Here is a 12807-nt window from a genome sequence, read left to right on the forward strand (position 1 = left end):
AACAGTCTTGCAATTGAACCAGTTAGAAATGTATAGGTCCCCACAAAAACTGGAAAAATTTTGGGGGAGGTGTTCAATTTCTTTCTTGGAAAAACAGGAAATTTGGGGGAGTATTTTAAAAAAAGTCCAATGAAATATTTTCTCTTTTTGATTAAATGGAATGTTTTGAAAGACACAGTGAAATATAAAACTCTTAAATCCAAGATGCAGTTTTCTCTCAAGTACTGGGTAGATTTGTAGTTTCGATGGACATTTATAACTTTAAAATTCCACAAATATGACCATTTTATATGCTAAGGTATAAATAATACATTTTATATTGTTTAAGCAGTCGTTTGGTTTGATAGGACAGCAAATATTGCATATAATTCAGTTTTCTCAAAATATTCACTATCACCCCTATGACTTGAACATTCCCAGAAATTTTAGATCTCTAGTTTCCAAACATTTTTTAAGAGTAGCCTCATATGGAATGCATTGCAGCAGTTTCTTGTTTTTGATGCTGCGCCCTCTATGTCGTATCTGAAATCCAAATGTGCCCATAGGCTCAAAAAGCTGCAGTGACCACACTGCAAAACAACCTTTTCCTCGAGGGGAACAGATCTTTGTAGTCTGGAGATCAGTCGTAATTTTGAGATCTCCAGCCCCCACCTGGATATTGGCAACTACATGTGTATATCACGAGCAGTAATACCTTTTTTAACTCTCTCAAAAGCAATTGCCTGTCTCTAAGCAAAAGAAAACCAATGAGTGCAAAAGCAGTTTCAGAATCTGAGCAGCGGCAGAAAAATAGTTGCATTGATAACCTAGACATAACTTTTCCATAAGTATGTGACACAAAACATTTACATGGGTAGATGAATATCATGATGCCTCCCAGTCTTCCTAAAATTCCTCAGAATGATTTTCAGCCTTACAAAAGTTTCATTACGAAACTGCCTAGAGTCTCAACATACAACTTAATTGAAACCATAGTTACCGAGGTCAAATGCATTGCTTGTCTGCCCCCATTTCTAATCTGATCACATGTTTTGTAATTGAGAAGGAAACACCTGCTTTGACATTCCTGAACATCCTTACGGAAAGGCTTTGAAACAAACAGCAACTTAGCATCATCATGTGTGCAGGTCTTTCCAAGGCTTGAATTCAGCCTCTGATCTGCTTCAGCTCAGTATTGTCTCAAATCTTGTACCATTAAGCCAGAAGAAGCATTAAATTAGTAAAGCTGTGCACTGCCTTGACCCACATAGTGCCGTAATGCCACTTGCATGGAAAACCAGCGTGCTACTGTTGCTAATGACCAAGTGCCTTTGCTGGATTGGTCTTCAGGCCACCTGTTGAAGCTTTTTTTGTAAAACAAAAAACAAAAACCTGAATGCTACTAGGAACTCATATTTTCTCTGCTGCATACTCTGGGAACATTCTCTGGCTTCTTCAGCATTTACAGCTTGTTTCTGTAGGAAAAGCTCCTCTGCCTCCCATGCTCTGTCAGAATGCTGCCTACCCAAAACCTGGCATTGTTAGGAAACCAAATGATGTAGTAGATGCCGCAGTGGTAAAGTGCAAATGGAGACACAGAAAACAAACAAAGCTGCTTTGGGAAGGAGGATGTTTTTGAATAAATGGAGGGAGAGCTGGCACCAAGCAGGGGATTGCCTCTACAAAACCAAGAGGCCATTTTGCATCATAGATCAAGTCAGGAGAATTTCTGAGATTTATTTCCATAGAAAGTAAGATTAGAGAATATAGCTGAACGAATCATCACCCATTTGGCTGACTAAAACTGATCCATCTGCCTAAGATCTCTGTGACATACCCTCTGCCCACAAGTGCCCTGAGGAGATTTTCCCCGCCAAAATTATAAGCACTTGTCTCTGCAGGCTCTGGACAGCCCTTACTGCTAGTTTCTATAGAAAGTGTAGCATGTGAGTGATGTGTTATGTTTTAATTTCACTTTTTCCCCACCCTGTACTAGAAATAAATATATTTGGGCTTCTTCAGCTCAGGTTTCCAGGCATCTCCCAGTAAACCAGACAGTGTTGCTTGTTTTAAAAAACACCATCTCACCTAATCAGAAACAATCAAGCACCAGAGATTTTTAAAAGTTAAACATAGATGAACTAGATTGAAATTTATTTTTAAAGCAATAAAGATATTTGGCAAAGAAATAATATAAAATGAAGCAGGACAAGTTGATAAAAGCACTATATACAAGCAAGTTGATGTTGGTAGCTTATTTCACTGTTCCAGTTAGTTCAGTTTTACAGAGGATGTTTTCTTTCTTAGTTCTTTAAACTAGATCAGTCAGATTTACAATACTTCACAGATGTTATTACACTCCACTGTTCTTTTTCTCTCTGCTGAGAGATTTCTGTGTACCCTCAGGTAAAAGATATTTTTCGGCAGAATTTCTCCACACTAGGACAAACTGAACCTCAGATATGTCATGTCATAGTAAGGTTTTTGAGTAGGATTTCTCTTTTCTGTGTCCCTACAAAATAAATCCGCTTCTGTCTCTGTGAAATACCACTGTTACCAGTCAGAGGCATAGCAAGGGGGGAAAGCGCCCTGTGCACTGGTGTGTCCTCTGCCCCCACCCCACCCCCGGAACAGCCCCGCCCCCGGAACGCCCTCACTACACACCCCACAGGGGTGCGTGCCTCATTCCCTTGGAGCTACACCTCTGTCACCAGTAAGCCTTCTCTGCTTATTCTTTTTTAGTGGATTTCCCCCAGAGATGACTCAGTAACCAGAGTTCTTCAGTGTATCACTGCTATGTTTTTGGGAACTCAGAACAAATCTTTCTTGTCTGCCTGACTTTTCCCTCACAAAGAGTAAGCTTTACAGGAAGAGAATGGAGCCATTTTACTCTACAACCATTCCTTAGCTCACTCTGCCTCAGAAATCCTTCTCTCAGTTTTCACAGCACTAACTGAAAACAGACTCTTTAACTTCTAGTCAGTCACAACCTGCTGTAGTTAATTCCTTGTTTGCTGGAGCTTTGCTCTGTTACAATCAGAGGCATATGAGGGGGTGCCCGGAGACAACTCCTCCTCAGGGTGCCCCCGAGCCACGCCCACCCATGTGACCAAAAGGTGTGCACCCAGGGACATGGGTGTCCCCATATCCCTAGGATGGTACACCTCTGGTTACAATGCAACACAGTCCCGGAATTTGTCACAGTCTCCTTATTTGAAAGGAGAACCTTGTTCACATGTATATGCATAGAAAAGACTTAAAGAGCATTTTCTTTGTTTAAAAGGGTTTTCTGCCCCCTGTTGTACAAGTAGTTCAAACCATAAAGCTAATACTGCTTTGAAAGAAATAAGTTCTTGTACTTTTTACATGTGGGCTATGGGCAAGGTGATCTAGGCACCAAGAGAAACCCCAGAGTCCTTAGCTACAGCTTCGTAAAAAGTTGCGCTTGGATAGCCCCAGACAGATTATATGGAACGGCAGTCCCCTTGACACCCCTGTAGGTCAACCAAACTGGGAAAAATCAGACAAAAACTTGCAGGACAGAGTGCATCTTTTCAGTGAGAACAATGTAAAGGAACAAGGAGGACATCACACACATTCTTATCTCATGGCTACATCCAGTTGATTTTAGCAAAGGATTAAGCAAATTCATGAATGATGGATCTATTAGTTGGCAGCTATTAGTCATAATAGCAAAATGTTCAGATATCACTGAATACTGGATCCAGGGAACAGCTGTTGCCATTTGGCTTCCCTATGAGATTCCCAGGGGCCACTGTTGGAAAACCAAAATATTGCTCTGGATGGAATTTTGATCTAATCTAGCAAGCACAATGAAGCTAATTTGACCTCTCTGAGATGTAGGTACACAGCAGGTATGCTGTATAAAGTATGCATACTAATTCTGTTCTGCATTTGTGTCCATTTGATATTATGTTTGTCAAATGGGCACAAAGATTGTCATGCCCTTATATAAAGCAGTGGTGCGACCGCACTTGGAGTACTGTGTTCAGTTCTGGTTGCCACATCTCAAAAAGGATATCAAAGAGATAGAAAAAGTGCAGAGAAGGGCAACGAGAATGATTGCGGGACTGGAGCACTTTTCTTATGAAGACAGGCTGCAGCGTTTGGGACTCTTTAGTTTGGAGAGGAGACGTCTGAGCAGGGATATGATTGAAGTCTATAAAATGAAGTCTAGAAAATGTTGACAGAGAGAAATTTTTCTCTCTTTCTCACAATACTAGAGCCAGGGGGCATACATTGAAAATGCTGGGGGGAAGAATAAGGACTAATAAAAGGAAACACTTCTTAACGCAACGTGTGATTGGTGTTTGGAATATGCTGCCACAGGAGGTGGTGATGGCCACTAACCTGGATAGCTTTAAAAGGGGCTTGGACAGATTTATGGAGGATAAGTCGATCTATGGCAGGGGTCTGCAACCTGCGGCTCTCCAGATGTTCATTGACTACAAATCCCATCATTGATGGGAATTGTAGTCCATAATGGGACTGATGGGAATTGTAGTCCATAAACATCTGGAGAGCCGCAGGTTGCAGACCCCTGATCTATGGCTACCAATCTTGATCCTCTTTGATCTGGGATTGCAAATGCCTTAGCAGACCAGGTGCTTGGGAGCAACAGCAGCAGAAGGCCATTGCTTTCACATCCAGCATGTGAGCTTCCAAAGGCACCTGGTGGGCCACTGTGAGTAGCAGAGTGCTGGTCTGATCCAGCTGGCTTGTTCTTATGTTCTTATGTTCTTATGATGTTCAAGCAATCCTCAGGGTTGTGCCAATGAAGACATTGACTAAGACCTAATTTGAATGTTCCTGTAGTGGTAACGTTACTACTCCCCTGTACCTACATCATACACTAGTCCAGTAATGTACGAAATGGCCTGAAGTCAGGCTTCAGGCTATTTTTTGACACCGAGATTTCCTTAACAGTTTTAGATGGCAGTCTGCGTTTGGAGACAGACAGGAGATGTGTGACTTTGCTGCTTCCTTTAGATGTTCCAACAACATTTGGTACTGTAGGCTATCAGTCTCCTAACCTATCTGGGGCAGTTGGGAGTAGTGTTATGAAATTATTCCATTCCTACCTGAAAAGTCACATGGAGATGCAAAGAGCTGCATTTAAATGGCTGCTGCTATATACTTTTGTGGGGTACTGGAAGTTTCCATCTTGTCCCCCTGTGATCTTCAACATATTATTTATTCATTCATTTAAGAACATAAGAACAAGCCAGCTGGATCAGACCAGAGTCCATCTAGTCCAGCACTCTGCTACTCGCAGTGGCCGACCAGGTGCTTTTGGGAGCTCACATGCAGGATGTGAAAGCAATGGCCTTCTGCTGCTGTTGCTCCCGAGCACCTGGTCTGCTAAGGCATTTGCAATCTCTGATCAAGGAGGATCAAGATTGGTAGCCATAAATCGACTTCTCCTCCATAAATCTGTCCAAGCCCCTTATAAAGCTATCCAGGTTAGTGGCCATCACCACCTCCTGTGGCAGCATATTCCAAACACCAATCACACGTTGCGTGAAGAAGTGTTTCCTTTTATTAGTCCTGACATGGTATTTATTAGTCCTGACATGTAACATCCTGACCTCCATGTACCCTCACCCTGAAAGAGAGAAGTGTAGCACGTGGTAAATACTCTGTGACTGGAAGGGTTTTACAGCCTCTCCTTCCAGGTTGTTTCAAACCATGAGGAACAATTGGATTGCCAGGTCTTCTGCTATAACAAGAGTAGGCCCTTATGGGGGGGGGGGGAGGGTGGGGTAGTGCAAAAATTGCTGTCCTGTTGATGGTACTTCTAGGCCAAACCCAGAAATCATGTCATACCACTTTACCATTGAGTTTCTGATGGATCCCAGAGTGGTTTGACAATACTTCTAGGTTTGCCCCAGAAATGATGACACCCGGTCAAGTCCCTGCCCCCTGGTTTTCCTCTGTGTGCCAGCTCTTTGCGAGGAACCTTGGTAGGGAAATAGATACCTGTAAAACATCATGGGAAGGGGTAAAGTTAAGTTTTCTCCACATCCCTAGTACTACGGCCCAGACCCAGATTTCTTCCTCTCTCTGTAGTTGCTCTTAGATTGGTTTTTCATGGCAAAATTGCCCCTCTGTTAGCATGGGAAATGCCCCAGTGCAATGGAGAGTTCTTCACTGCCCCCATTGCTGCAGCATGTCTGCCACGCTGTTGCCTCGGCGCCACCTCAGAGCATTGGCTTTGCTCCGTGGCTTTCCAGAACCACCAAAATGGAGGTTCTTTTTAAATGCCCCTGTGTTGCTCTGGGGGCTTCCCTGCCATGAAGAAATCCACAGCAGCAGCACTGGGGCCATTTTTCCTGCCTCACTGCTCTGGCCCACCCCACCAAAACAAAAGAATTCCCCCTACCCCCACGCACAAGGAGTTTGCGGGGGAAGGGGAGGGTGATTCTCTCTGTTTTAAATTTTTTTAAGTACTGAAAGTGAATGGGGGGAATGGGGTGAGATTCAGCCAATCCAAACACAGGAAATGGAGGCTGCCTGCACATGCCTGGAAGACACTGCAGAATAACTTGGTGCTTATGGGAAATCCCCAGGAAATCCCCGGGCTTGTGGGGAACCAGCTGGGGCTTCCCACACCAGCCCTGACTCTAGTGGAGGAAAGAGCCGGGCAGCCGTGGGGAACTACAAGCAGCAGAAGTGCTACAAGCTTTCAAAAGTGAAAAATCAGCCCTAGTCACAAATTACACTTCTGGAGTTCTTTTCATGGAATTGGAAGGATGAAAGGTTGAGACCTGAAATTGACGTCTGTTGGAATCGTAAACAGGTCATGAGCAGAGCTTTGACAGCAGTACTGCACTCAATAGGACTTACATCCAGATACGTGTGCTTGAAATTGCAGCCATTGTCTTCCTTTTACCATTCAGAAGCATCTCCTTTGTGATCAGTAGGGAATGGAAGTTAGCTTCCCAGGCTGTGCTGTAATTTAGAATAAGGGAGGTGCAGCAGAGATTAGATTCAGTCTCTGTAGTAAGCCTGGCCGCAGACAATTAAGTTACGAGGAGAGATGCGATATGTCATCCCTTGCGATATGAGTAAACAATGAGTACAACCAGCTGTCTGCAAATATTCATCAGCATAGCAGTACAAAACAAAAGGAAATGTTGTGGCTAGAACTTGGAGTCCTGAGAAAAACAGCAAGGAAAGTGATGAGACTGCAAGAAAAAATACTTGGCAGTGAAAAAACACTCCGAGACTAGGAAAACTATGGAAATCAAATGTATTATGTGGTTATAGTTGGTCTGCTAATGGACAGTGAGAAAAAGAAATCCTCACATGGCTGTGTCTAGGGCGTGTATTCTTCACTTGCTGTGGGAAGCTCAACTCTTGGATCAGAAGTATGTAACAATCTGGTTGAGAACTGTCCCAAACCTTCCCAGGTTTCTTCTATGACCTTGGGCAAGCTGTTAGATGTGTGTCCTTTGCCAGAAATCATTGCCTCAGGTACCTCAGAAATCAGTGCCTCAGACAGAGTCTTGAGGAGTCACTAGTGCCTACATGACTTGAAGGATAGGATGGAGCTGTGCCTGCAGGTCAGTGGAGCTATCAGCATTGTACCATGGGGTCAATGGTATGCACACTGATGCACAAGCATTTTCCGCGGTATTGTAACCTGCCCTGGGCTAGGCTTGGCACAGACATAAAGTATCCAGCAACTCACCTCTGTAGATGAATAAATTTGATCCCCCCCACCCCGCCCTCCACCCTTCCTTGCCTTTCTCCACTGGTGATGGTACAACAGCTTACAGTACAGGAGCTGCTAGAGTTGTAGGTAAACATGTTCAGAATCAAAATGCCAATATTGTATTGAGCACATTAAAGGCCATGGATTCTTCAGATACTGGAAGCATAAGAGCTATGTAGGCAGTGATACATATTACTTTGCAATGATCTTTATACCATGTCCTGTGACTGCTGAATGATTGTTGCAGTTCATCTCACCACTCATCTTCCCCATCCACCCCAAAGTAATGATCAAAGAGCCAAGCCAAATTATTATATATGTCAAACAGTGAGAGATTCTGGGACTCCTGAAAAGTTGTTTATGTACAATGATTTATACATCTCTTCTGGCTCCACATACTTCTGAAGAGCCACCTCCAGAAACCAGTCACTGGGTGGTGCTTAGGAGAACCACGGAGCAATCCTATTCAGAGTTTCTCCTGTCTAAATCCACTGATTTCAGTGGATTTTAACTTGAGCAAATCGGCTTAGGAATACACTGCAACTTTTAAAACACATCTCAACCCATTTGTACTCAAGCAAATTTTAAAGGAAATAGGATTTATTTTTAATTAAATCCAAGAAATTTCAGACTATGGTGATGGTTTTGCCTGAAGGAGTAAGGAAAATATATGTTCAATTATGTATGGTATTTTAATGAGTATTCACTTTCATAATGAGATACTTGAGCTGGGGGCAGAAGGAAGAGTGGATAACGCCTCTGTCACAGGGTTTTTTCATAGGTTCAGGCAAAGTGTACAGACAGGTCTTTGAGTCTAAGTTAATAGGTTCACCCATACTCTGTGATCACACAACAATGGAACATCAGTTGGAAAAAGGCAAGTACTCACCAACTGCCTGGTCTCAACTACTGGGTCACAACTGAGCTGTAATTAAACATATTAAGATATTAGAATATTTATTAGAATATGCTGCTTATCAAGCATCTTAAAAAGTTTTATGCGATCCAGAAGCATAGTTAATGAATACAAATAAATCATCTTTAAAAATGCCCTCTACAGAAGTAGCGACGTTGATATGTTGCAAAGTATACATTTTACAATAGCATAGATATTATACTGGAAATGCAAGATGTAAACTTGATGCTGAATTTCTAATTCCCTGAGTGTGGGAATTAGAAACTAGAGGCAAGATAGGTTGAATTTTGTTTCATGTGAAAATGTTAGAAATCATGCTTAGAGGTAGACTTCTAAAGTCTATGGTATAAAAGGCCTCATGGGCTCATTCTGCACATACAGAATAATGCACTTTCAAACTGCTTTCAGCGCTCTTTGAAACTGTGCGGAATGGCAAAATCCACTTGCAAACAGTTGTGAAAGTGGTTTGAAAATGCATTATTTTGTGTGTGCGGAAGGGGCCATTGAAGAAGAATCAGCATGGAAGACTCATCTCATCAACCTTTTGAAGTTCTTCCGAAGTATCATCAAGTTTGTGGGCAGGAGTGATCCAGCAGACTTTACGACTTGGACTTCCAAAAAGCTTTTGACAATGTCTGTCAACAAAGCTGTTCAATAAATTTAATAATTGTGGGATAAGATAAGGTCCTGTCATGCATTGATAATGGTTAAAGAACATGAATTAGGAGGGATGAGTAAATGGACAGGATGTTTACAAGGCTCGGTCCTGTTAATATGTGATTAAGAATCAGAGCTGAGTTAGTGCAGTGTCCAAGTCTGTGGATGACATTATAATTATGCAAGGTAGTGATAATTCAAATTGACTTCAAAGGGTTTCAAAAGAATTTCTCTAAGTGGATAAATGGCAAACGAGGTTTAATGTAAGTAAATAAAGAGTGATAAAGACTGGGACAAAAATGGTAAACTCACAGATGCCATGGTGGAGTCTGAATTGGCATTGGCTAATGAGGAAAGAAGTCTTGGGGTGGTAGATAGCCCAGTGAGAATGTCAACTCAGTGTGCAATGGTTGCAAAAAAGCAAATCCCATCCTAGGAATTGTGCTATTGATTTATTTAAATCATTTGTACACCCTCCCTTTCTTCTCAATGGGGACTTCTTTCTATTTTCACAACAGTTCTGAGAAGTAGATTAGGTTGAGAGAATGTGACTGACTCAATGTCACCCAGCAAGCTTCCTTGGCATGACTGGGGTTTCAAACCGACGTCTCTCAAATACTCGTCCAACACTCTAAACCACTGTACCACACTGGCTCTTTTACAGAATGAAGAAAAATTCTTTTAAAATAATCAATTCTAGGGATTATTAAAAAGTCAAAGTAAAAAAGGTAGCATCATACTAATCTATGCCCAATCAGATCATCATGATTGGTGGTGCTGCCATCCCTTTTTGGTTGTTCCATCTAAAAAAAGATATTGTAGAGATGGAAAAGGCAACCAGAATGATGCAGGAAGTGGAGCACTTTCACAGCAAGCAAAAAGTGAAGGTGTATTGTCGAAGGCTTTCATGGCCAGAATCACTGGGGTGCTGTGTAGTTTCCAGACTGTATGGCCATTGTTCTAGCAGCATTCTCTCCTGACATTTCGCCTGCATCTGTGGCTGGCATCTTCAGAGGATCTGAAGGTGAAACGTCAGGAGAGAATGCTGCTAGAACACAGCCATACAGCCTGGAAACCACACAGCACCCCAAAAGATGAAGAGTTTGGACTTTTTTAGTTTGGAAAAAAAGACTTTTATGAAATGAGAATGAAGTGTATACTGCTTTTTTCTCTCTCAGATAATACTAGAACTCAAGATTATCCAGTGACACTGATGGGCAATAGTTAACACAAGGACTTCACACCACATAGAATTAACTGAAGGAATTCACGGTCACAGTACATGGCTTGGAGAAAAAGTGTTCTGTGCCTTCGATAGAGGCTTAATGTGTGGAAAGTTGAAGATCCAATCATTTTGCTACGATCTTGATTTAATAAGCGCCATTCTGCAGCATAATTCAGATTGTATAGGATCTCATGATGCAATATGGCATTGCAGCTATTGCCTTACAAGAGTCTATGGTCACATCTGAATGATGTCACAACATAGGGGATCTCAGTTATGTACATTACATCATTAGTCTATAGGTTGTAGGGCTTTTACAATTGCACTAGGTCTATTACCATGCACTGTGGGTAGAAGTGCTGCTTTAGTGTGGAGTCTCTGAAAGAACAACCGCATAGCTACAGTAATTGCACTTGCTTGATGCCCATCTAGGTAACTGTGATAGGCACTCAGAATATCTACACCTGCTGTGGGTAGACCAGGGATCTGCATTAATTTGCCCCATAGACTCTGTGGTTTGTAGATATCAATGAAAGAGTACCTGAAAAAGACCTTCAATATGTAGAAGTACTCTGTACACCTTGAAGACCCATGTTTTAAATGCCATCTAATAGACGAGCTCTGGAACTACTGACATTCTGGTTCATCACAGGAAGCAGTCGCCTAATTTAAGGGCAAACTTATCCTCCAACAAATCTGTTTACACTCTTCAGTCCTAAACACATTTACTTGTAAATAAGCCCTCTGATAACATCAAGTGCTGCTTTAGTGTGGAGTCTCTGAAAGAACAACCGCATAGCTACAGTAATTGCACTTGCTTGATGCCCATCTAGGTAACTGTGATAGGCACTCAGAATATCTACACCACATCAGTATCAGTCCCGGTGGGCTCTTTCTAAAGGCTGGAAAGCTTGTGACCACATCTCTAGTGTGGGCAAATTGACAGGGTGAATTTAGCAGAGCTATCGTTGAACCAGAGAGAGAGAAAGAAGGGGAGACTAAAACAGGGGTGTTGAACTGGATCTGACATAAATGTGACTTGATTAGGCTGGGCCAAGGGGAAGGAGTGGCTGCTTCAGCTGGTGAGCCCCCAGCAGCCTTGCCAGTCCTGATCAGCACTGTGGGGGCTCACCAGCTGAAGCAGCCACTCCTTCCCCTGGGCCCTTTGTAAGCACGCTCACCAGCCCAGATCCCTTTAAGAGGGCTTATTAGGCCTGTAAGCTAGCTGAGGCAAACCCTCCCCCACCCCCGGCTCATGGGTCTGATAAGTTCTCTTGCTAGATCCAGCCCCCAGAGCACATGTTTGAGATCCCTGGACTAAACTAAAAGTGAAAAAATCTGGATGAAAATGCATAATGCATCAGATTGTGTGGGGCTGATGCGGAGAGTTTTAAGGGACCTGAGGGAGAGGATAAGGCTGCTGCTGACTCAAGTTGTTTCCAGGTCAGCCAGAGACAACCTGATTCCCCAACTGCAGGAAGCAATCTGGGTCAGGTAGAGGGAATGCAGGAAGGGAAGGTGTGATGTTCAGAGAGTTTTTCTGTTGTGCTGGCAACTTGGCTTAGGCAGATGTAAGTTCATTTTAAAAAGCATTGGAAGCTTCCATCACATCTGTTAGTGAAATGGGATGAGACATAACCTAACTGAATGGGATGAGATATAAAAGTGATTATCATGGATAAGAAATATACACGTGTATCCTGTCTTTTCTCCATAGAGCTCAAGGTTACTTACAACAGCAACTATGTTCTCTACATATTGGTCCTATGATGGTAGGTTAGGTTGAGAAACAATTATCTGCTGTTGATCAGCAAACATCAAGGCTTAAACAAGGATTTGAATCAAATGCTCCATCCACTGCATGACACTAGATACTAATAAGCTTAACAATTAAGTACTGTCAAGTCACAACCAACTTAAGGCAACCCCTCATGGGGTTGTCAGTGCAACAGATGAGTAGAAAAGGGTGTACAAACAGCAAGAGGGACAAGCAGTTAGTTTTTTCCATACACATACACAATGGCATATCATTTCTAAGATGTGAATTTCACAACTCATTCCAGGATGCTATAAATGGTCGGGGTCTTTGCCCTCTGCAAATGTAAGGAATCCCAGGGACTGGGAGGAATGACTAATTAGGATTTGAAGAAGCATTTTTTCCATAATCCCAAATTAATCTTCCTGACAGGATGATTGTAGCTTCAAAATGGCCGAAGCCCTTAGAACCTTACCATATCCTGACCAAACAGGGAGAGGGAAATGGAGAGGCATGACTGAGTCATGCAGAGTACA

General features: G+C 42.5%; 1 protein-coding gene across 4 annotated transcripts in view; it reads right to left on the reverse strand.

Moving 5' to 3' along the window:
• The window catches only part of SYT2 (synaptotagmin 2), a 183025-nt gene that overhangs the window by 107053 nt on the left and 63165 nt on the right, over window positions 1-12807 (reverse strand). For all 4 annotated transcript variants that reach the window (XR_007244538.1, XM_048496572.1, XM_048496568.1 and 1 more), the window contains exon 2: window positions 8607-8642. The gene's annotated coding sequence lies outside the window, so the exon portion shown is untranslated. The remainder of the gene's footprint in view (window positions 1-8606; window positions 8643-12807) is intronic.

Source organism: Sphaerodactylus townsendi, linkage group LG05, assembly GCF_021028975.2.
Source record: "Sphaerodactylus townsendi isolate TG3544 linkage group LG05, MPM_Stown_v2.3, whole genome shotgun sequence".
Lineage (NCBI taxonomy): Eukaryota > Metazoa > Chordata > Lepidosauria > Squamata > Sphaerodactylidae > Sphaerodactylus > Sphaerodactylus townsendi.